We start from the raw sequence: 11,480 nt of genomic DNA, 5'->3' as shown, positions 1-11,480 counted from the left end.
ATTCTAAACCAGGAAGTTGTGTTTACATTATTCTTCCTCTCTCGCCGCCCCCCATCACTGGGGCGTTCTGTGCGATAACTGCCATCTGGTTTTTTGATTAAAGTTTGAACGAGAAAAAACAGAGGGACAAAACAGAATGACAGAGAGACTGCAGCGCAGAAAGAAGGGAGCGAAGGAGGACTCATTCTCTGAAAAGCAAAGAGAGCCCGTCTCTCCTCCTCCCCACCTCCTTCCCTCCCTCACTCAGGACTCTGTCAGCCGAAACACAGACTTCTACGGAAGGTCAGGTATCAACAGAAGAGAGAAGAGTGTAAACAGTGTCACTGTTGAGCTGTAACTCACCCAATGCCTTTTATTAAGCCTTCTATGTTGTACCATCTGTCACACACAAGTCACAGAGCTTTGTTTTTACTCATCTGTTTTTCCTCAAAAGGCACTCTGGATGGTATTGGAGGAAAAAGTGAACAACTTTCACAAATGTTTGGTGTATTCAACCAAACATGGATCTGTCCAACCTCTATGCTGTGCCGCTTTTTTCCTCCTGTTAGATCAAACCAATGAGAATATTAAGTAGGTCTGATAGGGAAGAGCATAATGGCATTTCTTGCTTTATTTGATGACAAAGGCAATTCACTGTGAAATGACACTGCTAGGGACTCTGCGGAGCATTTGAGGTACCGAAGTAAGAAGAGAGATGGATCTAAATGATACCTTTACCAACACTGTTCTGTTCATCTGACAAATACTATGGACAATAGATACTTCAGAATACCCTAAAAAGTATACTTCAGAATACACTAACATTGATTAGAGTAATGCACTACATACTGCGTACTACTAGGTGTTGCTTTGAAAGGCCTAAACTCTTATAGATGTAAATAGACAAGAGGGCTTCTCTAGTAGATCGGGTTCCAGAGGGTCATTTAACTGAACATACTCATGTCGGCTAATCCTCTCATTTAAAAACAGCAGGTGTGTAAAAATATTGTTAACCCCCGCAGCCTCCAACCTTAAGCCTTCTCCATACCAAAGCAAGCCTCTATTCATCTTCTGAGAGGTTCCGAGAGAGAGAGAGAGAGAGAGAGAGAGAGAGATGTACTAGAAGGAGAGATGGGGAAAGGGCATCTGCGAGATCTGAGAGATTCAAAAAGCAAGGGTTAAAAGACAGAAATCTTATCTGTGAAGTATTTGGGGTAGGCTTACAGTTCTGTTAATCCAGAGTGGGGCCTGGATTGGGTTACATACGCAGATGTTGGTGATTGTAGAGGGGGATGGCCAAGCAGCAGGCTGAGTGAGAAACCAGAGGTTACTAGGCTAATTCCTACAGCTGAGGAGGACTAGTGGGGAGTGAGGCCCCTCCTGAGAGCCGTGAGGGGGGAGAGGGGCTCACTCCAGTGCTCTCCCTGTAAGGTCTCTTATTGGCACTGTGACATGTGACCCACGTTCAGAAGCACCACTTAGGGCTTTCTTTGGACTGTACTCTCCAATAGCGAGTGGGAATAGAAGCATGAAGTGTATGTGACTGTTCTAGTTTGTACATTTCTAAGTTTTCATTACGCTCCTCTCTGTTTGATCATAACAGCCCATGTTTCAGCTTAAGTCTAGTAGATTTACTAATAGTACTCCCCAAAATATTCTCGTCTGGGAAGTCTCAACTGGCAGTTTTTCTGTAGTAGAATACTGTACACGTGCTGTATTTTAGAGATCACACACAGATACTGTACCTGTCAGGTTATGTTCTTTTACCCTCTATCAAACAACAGTTTGTATGAACATGTCTGCTTCAGGCATTTTAAAAGGGGGGGGCGTAGAGAGGAGACAAGCGAGATGCTGTCTTACTAACGTCGAACAGGGGGAAGGAGAGTTAAAAGGGCTATTATACATTTTATTGACAGGCGAGAGGAATCGCAGTCGTGAGACGTCCCATGTACGACAGTGATGGATCCCGCTCGATGGGGTTGCTAGGAGACAGGCCTCTGTCCAGTTGCCCTCTCATTGTCGGTGGGCGGTTTAGCTAATCAGAGGTAAAAGCTCTTTCTTAGTCAGCCCCCCACTGGCCCCACCCCCCATCCTGCCCAGTCAGATCAATGGAGAACGATCACCAGCAGGCCTCTTGGGGTATCTGGACAGACTCAGAATGTGTCGACTCATTGTCTTAGACACAATCCATACCTTACTATACTCTCTATGTGGTCTAATATTGTGACCCTAGGTCTGTGTTCATATGGGTCTATATATGGGTTTATGTTTATAGTGTCTCAATTTGTTTCTGACATCTCTCCCAATGTTCCACCATTGTCTGTAGCGTTGCCTGTCTGGGAATGAACTCAAGCAGATTCAACAGAAATGTGGGAAATTTGACTTGGGAAATGCCTGCTTGAAGTAAACTAGAGCCTTTATAACAGTAGTCTGGGATTGAGTCCAAGATTTTCCTTTGTTTTGTGTTGCATTTTTTTCTATGACCATTGTTTTTTGTTTTTTAACACTATATTGATTTTAAAAAATGTATTGTCAGGGAATGATTGAATGATTGTGTGTGTGTGTGTGTGTGTGTGCGCGTGTGAGTGTTTTCGAGTCTTTAGTCAATCAGCTCTTTACACTTCTTGACTGTCTTTACTCCAGCCTTATGGTAGAGCTTCCTCTCTCTGTCTCTATCTCTCTCTCTCTCTATCACACCACTCCTCCCTTCCCTCCTCTCCTCTTGTCTTCAACCCAGACCTTGGCTAGGCCCCAGGGGACAGTCGGAACAATGGCCCCTCTCTCACACAAAGTGCATTATTGTCCTCCATTCCAGATCCCTGCAGGAAGAGAGAGGCTGGGCCCTGGGCCATGATTCAGGCTTCCTCCCACAATCCCTTTCACCCCAGCCCCAATCCGCAAGGTATGAGTGAGCAGCCATGGAGGCCTAATGTGTCATCTCTGAGATAGAGAGGAGAACACAGCAGAGTGTATTATAACGGAGACTGTTCTGTTCCATGTGGTTGGAGGCCAGTGCTTTCCACATGTGTCCTGTATAGTTGTTTCCTATCACCTTCTACTGTCAACCACTAGCTTCACAAACTCTTTATTTTAATTCTGTGCGGATGCGGACAGAGGATGCAAACCTGAGCTTCATATTGAGAAGAGATGCAGTGTATTAGAAAGATGTCTTGAAAGATGATGTGTATATGGGTTCCGTTTCATCCTCGCTCTCCATGGTCCAACCCTCTCGATGATGTAATAAGACCCAGAGGGTCTTCGATGCACTTCGATGAGCCTCGATGTCTTGAGTGGAGACACTCATCGGGTGTGCATCCTTTTTCCCAGAGAGCATCTCACCTTCCTCGGCGAGCCTGACAAACTGAAACCACATGCTATTAACTCTCAAGTGACTTACTGTAGTAGACTGCTCCTCCCACATCCATGGGAAACATGGCAACTAAAAGCCTACTGTACCAGGCTAATGGCATAGCATCTCACAAATGTTCTTTTGAAACCTTACAGCAATGTTGAGTGAATGTTGCTTCCCTGGGTAACACTTAAGTGATTTAGTTTTTTATAAAACCTCACCATCCTCGTTAACAATATTGGGATGGAAAAAAAGTGGTATTTTTTTCCCTGTATGATTATTTGTAATATTAATTAGGCTGGTTTTATTTTGTGCCGGTTTTTTTCTCTGACATTGGTATGACATCTTTTTTTTTTTTTTACATTGTTACTTTGTTAATAACATTCCGTTTTGTGCCGGTTTTTTTATTTTATTTTTTTCGCTGTAGAAATGTAAGATTTTATACATTTGTGTTGTGTGTTCACCTCCTGTTGAGTGTGTTAACAATCCATGCTGGACATGTACACATTAAAAATGCTCTAAAAATAAAGAGATGTAATTGAGCTCTTGAGTAAATTAAATTATCCATAGATCAACTAGAAAAGAGTGAAAATGCATATTTGTGAACCATTATGAAACAGCCATAGGAATTTCGAAGGCATTTCTTTGTTAGCCTAGAAAACATGAAACTCATTCATTTGTTGCTTGACATTGCACCACTCCTCTACACAAACTGTGGCTCATTGATACACTATCTTGCACTGTGACCACTATAATGCAAGCTTCCCAATTGAGGGCTTGTATAAACAAACTCCACCCTGCTGGTCCTCCCAGCCACTCTCCAGGCTCTCCCTGAGGTGAGATCTCAGTCCGTGGTTAGGGCCACACATCCGCTCTCTCAGGGAAGAGGATGGTCTCATGGGCATTGGGAGTCTGGGTCTGGGAAGTATGTTTGGCAGTTAGCAAAGAGGACAAAAGAGAGAGGAAGCAAGTAGCTTGGTCAGTTAAAACAGGTGCAATGTATAAGCCTACATGCATAGAATGCACATACCGTACTGAACTCTACCAAACAATGACACAATTGTTGAATGATAATGAAGTTGGAAATAGAGTACTCATACTATCTACAGTAGATACCTATTTTCAAAATGGAGACATTGAATGGCTGCACTTTTTGGCCTTTTATGATTGGATGCAGGCTATGTAATACAGGACTGTTTTTTAAATAAACACTGTTATAATGTGTTTGGCTCTCCAACCTGCTGAGCGCTAATGGCTTTCTCATCTCTGTTGAGAGCTCAGCACCTGGCCTGCCTGGGCCTCCTTAAACCAGCTCACTTATCACTGGATGCTCCCCTGGGTAGCATGCAAATTACTAACAGCTCAGGCTAAACCACAACCAAAAACAGACTTGTTATGAACCTGATATACACACCTGTTAACTGTACAGTACACACACACACACACACACACACACACACACACACACACACACACACACACACACACACACACACACACACACACACACACACACACACCTGTTAACTGTACAGTATACACACACACACACATGTTACTACCTGATTGGACCTAATATTCTGGAATATTCCAGGTATATCCTCTCTATATCCATGGAAAATACACAATTTCTATTTCCTTATCCTTCTCTTTGTCTAACCCCTCTCCCTTGCCTCTCAGTGTTAAAGAGTGAGGTAATGGTACACAACATCTGGTAATGCACAACATCTGGTGGAGCATAATGTGTGTGTTTGGGCATTGGCAGACATCAACAAAGCAAAGAGGGCATCTTGGTTCATTCCAAGACCCACACATTACTCATAAACCAGTATGCATATGTATGGTAGTACATGTGCCTCTGAGCAAACAGCTGGAGTGTAGACTGGGTTTCTGTCATGTCCTCAGTGACACTAGCCAGAGGATTCAACTCTAGTCATCTCCACTCACCCCATACAGTTAAACTTGAACCAAGTTTTACTTCACAATACTTAATAATTCCCAGTTTTTACATTTCCACTGGACAGTAACCATGTCTAGCATTTTGTTCGCCAATCTGTATCTTCTTTTACAAGTTCAACTGTACGGGGTCGGATACTCTGGCTACAGTGACAGCTACATACACTCTATGGAGTTTAGTTCATCTAGATCTCTATCTCTCCCATATAATGAAATATCTTATACTATGCATACTCACTCTAAGTTTAGTGTAGTGCAAACACTAACAACATAATACTTACAATCCCTCCTCAAAATAAATAATTGGTGCTTTGTTATTTGCTCCATCCTTTAAGGGCATGCCAGCCTTCACAATGCAAGCCCCTGAGTGAGAGAAGAAGACATGTTTCTAGGCAATAGTGGCCCCAACCTTAATTGCAATACGGCAGACCTGATGTGCTGACTTGCCATGTGAGCATAATTAACACAATTGAACCATGTTGTATGTACGTAGTGTATATAGCTTAGCAACCTGTGACATCCAGCTTCTGCCTACTGCTCCAGCTGTAAGACAGAGGTGAGTGTGACATTGTTAACAGAAGCAGAGGCTGGTGGAGGTAGAAATCTGAGGACGGGCTCATTGTAATGCATGGAACAGAATGAGGAATGGTATCAAACACCAGTTAGCTCCTGACCTGCAACAAATACATGGCTCTAATCTCTGGCTTTGACACTCACTCACACTATAGGAAGTGGCAAAGGAGATGGGGAGGAGGAGAATGAAATAAAATGGAATAGTTTATTGTCCTCTGAGGAAATTATTTTTCACTTCATAAACAACAAACCAACAAGCCATCACTCAGACATTTACAGATGAGGAGGAGGCGCAGTTGCAGAAAGTGGTTACAGAGTGGGTGGATGACACTCATAATTCATAACTGTAGTAGTCATCCTTAGCACTCCACCTCTAGTTATAATCAGAGTAGTGTATGTCGTCAGGCCCTTGTGTGTGCTGTGGAGTGTTAGTATACTATACAGGGTCAGGGGAAGTGAGTCCGTCAGGGTCACATGGTCCATCCGGGTCACTCATTTTCCTGAGGGAAAGTTCTGGCCTCATTGCCACGGCAACAGGGTCCTATGGGCCTGGAGAGTTCTCACTCTTCGACTCTAGTTCCCATAACCCCCATGCTGTTGTGACATTTCAGTGTGGAGGACTCAGGAGAGATGTGGACAACACAACGTTTGAAGGGCTGCATCCTCCCATAAAGGACAGATTTTAATGGATGTCACACACATCCATGTTCACACGTGTTCATATACTTCCATCATTACTGTATTATAGTCTTCATGGAAAATAATAGGTAAGGTTACTCCCTGACAACACAGGGTATTGACCTAATCTTTTTTATTACTCTATTGCATTCACCATCATCTTCTATAGAATGCAAGGCATTCATATGTATTCATTTCACACAGAACATCAGGTGTTGTATGAAAGTGCATTGAGAACAATACAATGCCAAACCGTGTTGTCTCTGACGGAGACATCAATGCCGGTGAATCGTCTGTCTGTGAAACGTGCTATAGTCTGTACCCAGTTCAAACTACAATGAGCATGAGACAAGGAAGTGGTGGACCTGATGTAGACCTGATGTCCATGTTTTATGATGCAGTCCCCCTCTGCGTACTAAAACACTGTGTAATCTGAGGTCTATGTTTAGAGAGAGAGAGGCTTTGACAAAAAGTCTTCCCCCCACAGAGCCCTGTGTCACATTAAACACAACCCTACCCCAGGGACAGCCTGGAACATGGAGGGCAACAGACCTGGCATCCATAAAACACACACCCTTTGATAATAATGGGGACCTGTAACCCTGTTGGGTGGTGTGTGTGTGTGTGTGTGTGTGTGTGTGTGTGTGTGTGTGTGTGTGTGTGTGTGTGTGTGTGTGTGTGTGTGTGTGTGTGTGTGTGTGTGTGTGTGTGTGTGTGTGTGTGTGTGTGCATTCACCCCAGTGTGCCTGTATATGGAACAGGTGTAGGTTGGACTCCTGAGTGACTCCTGAGTGAGTGAGCAGAACCAGACCACGGTTCTCACTGATGTTAAACCTATTACTGTAACACAGAGGAAAAGTTAGACAATTAGACAGTGTAATTGGGTTAAAATTGGTAAAGTCAGGAGGGAACATGCTGACATTGTGTTATGGTTTTTAAACACACTATTCCATCACTATCAGAATATGCATGTGACCGAGGGAGAGGAGAAAATAATGCATTTAGTGGTATGAAGCTTGCTTAGCAACCTGGCAAAAACAATGGCTTAGCAACAGGATATTTTGATTGGGTGAAACGGGGATTTGTGGTGTAAAATTGAGATTTGTTTTGTGGTAAATCTAGGCAACTGTTTGTCAATGTCTCGACCCAGGAGGCCATGGCAACAGATTCCACACTCAATCACATGCCATGCACCATGACAATCGCTTTTACTACTGCTTTATGTTTCTCTCAGTCCACCTAATCTCTTGTCTGTCTGTCTGTCTGTCTGTCTGTCTGTCTGTCTGTCTGTCTGGGCAATAAGATCACACACAACATCCTGTCTATGTAAGCAGATTACTTGTACAGTATGTGTATTTGTAGGTGTTGCCTCTCTCTCTGTCAGTGCTCATATGAGAGAAGACCCCTAATATGAATGCAGACCTAGTAGGTGTTTACGGTGAGTTATTCAGCAGACTCGGCAGCACACTAATGCATGGGGCCTGGGGAGGCCATTAGTCAGACATTCCCTGTCCATGATGTGAGGTGGTTATCCCACTGCAGCTGCCTGGGCACTGGAGACTCCCACCTCCACCCACCCTTCCATCCCACCACCCAGGGCACTGAGCATCTGGAGCCCAGAGAAAGAGTGTTTTTGGGTCATCCAGGTGGGAGGAGGGGGGGGGGGGGGACCATGGAAGGTGCCCTGGAGATAGAGTCATGTTTTCCAGCCGCCGGGGTTGTAAGAGCTTAGGCAGGGTGCTGAGGGGCTTGTATATAAAGCATAGAGATGCACATGTCAAGTGAAATCTCATGTCCTACAGGCTTTGTTTATAATGGTTGCATAGTCACAGCTATGATAACTGTACCTGTTGAACTCTGTAAGGTTTTCTCCATTTCATGTCAGTGTCTTCTCTTCTCTCTTTATCTCCTTCTTTTCCCTCTCTATCTCCCCCTCTCGTTTATCATTCTGTCATGGTCTTCCACTCCCACTACTGGACCTCATCAGTTGGAGTCACTCAGCCAGATCTGATTCAAGCTGTGGGTGATAACGTGTTGAAATAGACTCCGATGATCAGTTGGTTCACTGTCCTAGTGATTAAGAAAAATGCTACAGAAAACATCATAGAAGATATTGAGATGAATGACTAATCTCCCTCTTTCTCTTCCACCCACTCTCACTCTCTGTCTTACACACACACACACACACACACACACACACACACACACACACACACACACACACACACACACACACACACACACACACACACACACACGCACACACACACACACAATTCTACCTTCTGCCTTCTGATCATTCTCGGTGACCCAGGAGGTTGTGGCTGTAATCAGATTACATTTGGACAGTATTGGACACGCATGTCCCAGCTCTTCTACTCAGCTGTCTGTTTAAATGGTGCCATTGAAGTCTGCCGGCAGACAGTTACAAGGCTGAGAGAACCATCATGTTCCTTCACCCTTAGCCAAGTTCAGTCCCCTCAGAACTGAGGGTGAGAGGATGAAGGAGAGGTGAAAAAGAGAGAGAGAGAGAAGGGGGAAGAGGGAAAGAGAGAGAGAGAGAGAGAGAGAGAGAGAGAGAGAGAGAGAGAGAGAGAGAGAGAGAGAGAAGATCTACAGTAACCCTTATTGCTCTAAAGCCTGTATACCATTGTATGTAGGCCTATGGCATACAGCTAGTTATCACTCCCCCTCCTCTTTCCTTGGTATAATGAGAAGTTTAATGAGAAGTGTGTTTTTTTCACATGTCTGTTCCAGAATAAAGGATCTCTTTGCTGGGTGAGAGAGAGAATCTGGTCCATTTCTCGCCTCAACATGAATTCCTCCCTCCATTCCATTCCAAGGCACTTGTTGGTTGAATGGTTCCATTATGCTCTGACTGTGCCATGGGAGCTGGTGTGGAGATGAAGTGGAGGATGTTGGGTACTGTGTTTAAATAGGGATACCATCCTATGGCTACCGAGATACACTACTGTTGGGATTTGATTCTCAGTTGGTTTGCCCAAGGGAAAAAAAAGTATTGAAAATAGATTAGAAGTATAAAAAATATGCTTGAAATATATTCATGTTTTTCTATACTTACTTAAAGTACACTAAAGTTGTACTGGCTTTGTACTCCTGTGTACTTACTCAAAGTATACTTTAATTTCATGCCCTTTAATTTGGGCTTTAGAATAGCTACAAAAAGTAGCTTACTTACTTTACTTCATGCAATACTTTTATTATATTATTATAATATTAATATTATTAACTCATTTTTATTATAATTAACACATTGCATTCTAAGTGTGTTAAGTATACTTAAGTATGAAATAATTCATTTTAAGTATATATAGGTATAGTTATGTATTTTTTCGCTTGGGATATAGAATAGAATAGAACTTTATTGTCCATTTTGTGAGAAACAGCGGTTTGTCTTCTGCCTTTCCCAACACCTCAAGACACACTCACTTGTTAGACTACTGTGGTTATTTAAGACACACAGGTAAAGTAAAGAAATGCAATGGGTATTATGGACTGCCTGTACAGTATGGAATAGCATCATGACAGAATGAACAGGCATTAGCTGTGTTTAAATAGGGGATCACACAGTCCCTTCCCCATGAGAACAGAGGAGGTTGAGTATCTACTGTCTATAACAGCAGCAGGCCTCTTCAAAGAGCAGTATATCAACATAGAGACACATGGGATGAGAGGCCCAGGGAGAGAGGTCAGATGAAAGGACTGGAGGAGGCCAGATAATACAGACAAATGGCAGAGGTGGATCATGTCTTCTCTATGCACTGGGGAGGGTTTATAGGCCTGGAGTGTGTTTACTTCAGGATTGGTGCTGACAGGTAAACATGTTATGAATACACTGTTTCCAAAATTTAAAAAAAACAGAACAGAACAAAAACACAAAACAACTTAACCACAGACCCTGTAACAAACAATATGTACAAAACAAGCTGTAAATGCAATACAATGGTTGTTATCTCATAACTCAACTAAGTTCATCCTGAGGACAGAGGGAGAGAGACGAGAGAGAGAGAGAGAGAGAGAGAGAGAGAGAGAGAGAGAGAGAGAGAGAGAGAGAGAGAGAATGAGAGTAAGATGATGAGAGACAGATAGATAGAGAGTGAGAGAGAGAGACAGAAGCCCTCATGGTGAAGAGAGAGGGAGAGAGAAAGAAAGAGAAAGAGAGATGATGATAATACGTGGACAGTTACAGTAGATGACATATCTCTCTGACAACACGGTGCCTCCTAGTCACCCCTCTGTCTGCTCCTGTTGCTCTCCTGTCTCATCCCTCTTTCTCCCTGGCATGGTATGTGTTTGTGTTATTGTGGTGTGCCACTCAGGAATGCAGAGAGATAGCTACGGCCTGCCCGCCCCCACCCCCGCCCCCCTCCCCCCCATCTCACCACTAACTACCCCCCCAGGGCAATAGACCCCCCGCCACAGGAGCCAGGATAGATTTATAGACCTATTTATTCTCTCCATTCTTTGTTAATCCACTCTTGTCATGCACACTTTTAGGTGAGGCCAAAACCCTTTCGTGGATGTAACTCACCACAGTACATTCTCAGTAAATTACATGTTTACTCAGATACTGTATAAGGCTTGAAATATCAGGGACAGGACGCATGTTCTGGTTTGTGTGTACTGAACATAACCTGTGTTCTTTTAGGATTGGTGCAGGAGCCTATGCTTGCTCACATCAATCATATAATGCTTTTAAATCCATGTGGGGGAGTGCACGAGTGGATGCTTTAGGACATGGGTGGAAAAATTTGGACGCAGCGCAAACTGGGGGAGCTGAAGCTCTATCTCACCACAGGGAGCTATCTATCTGTTAGCATGACTGTGATGTCAGATTCTACTGCGACTACAGACTACAGGAGCTCCACTTTGACAAGGTGATGTGTCCTCCAGTGCTCTGGTCAGTGTCTAATATGACACTGGT

This window comes from Argentina silus, assembly GCF_951799395.1.
Source record: "Argentina silus genome assembly, chromosome: 2".
Classification (NCBI taxonomy): Eukaryota; Metazoa; Chordata; class Actinopteri; order Argentiniformes; family Argentinidae; genus Argentina; species Argentina silus.
Note: the sequence above shows the minus strand (reverse complement) of the source record.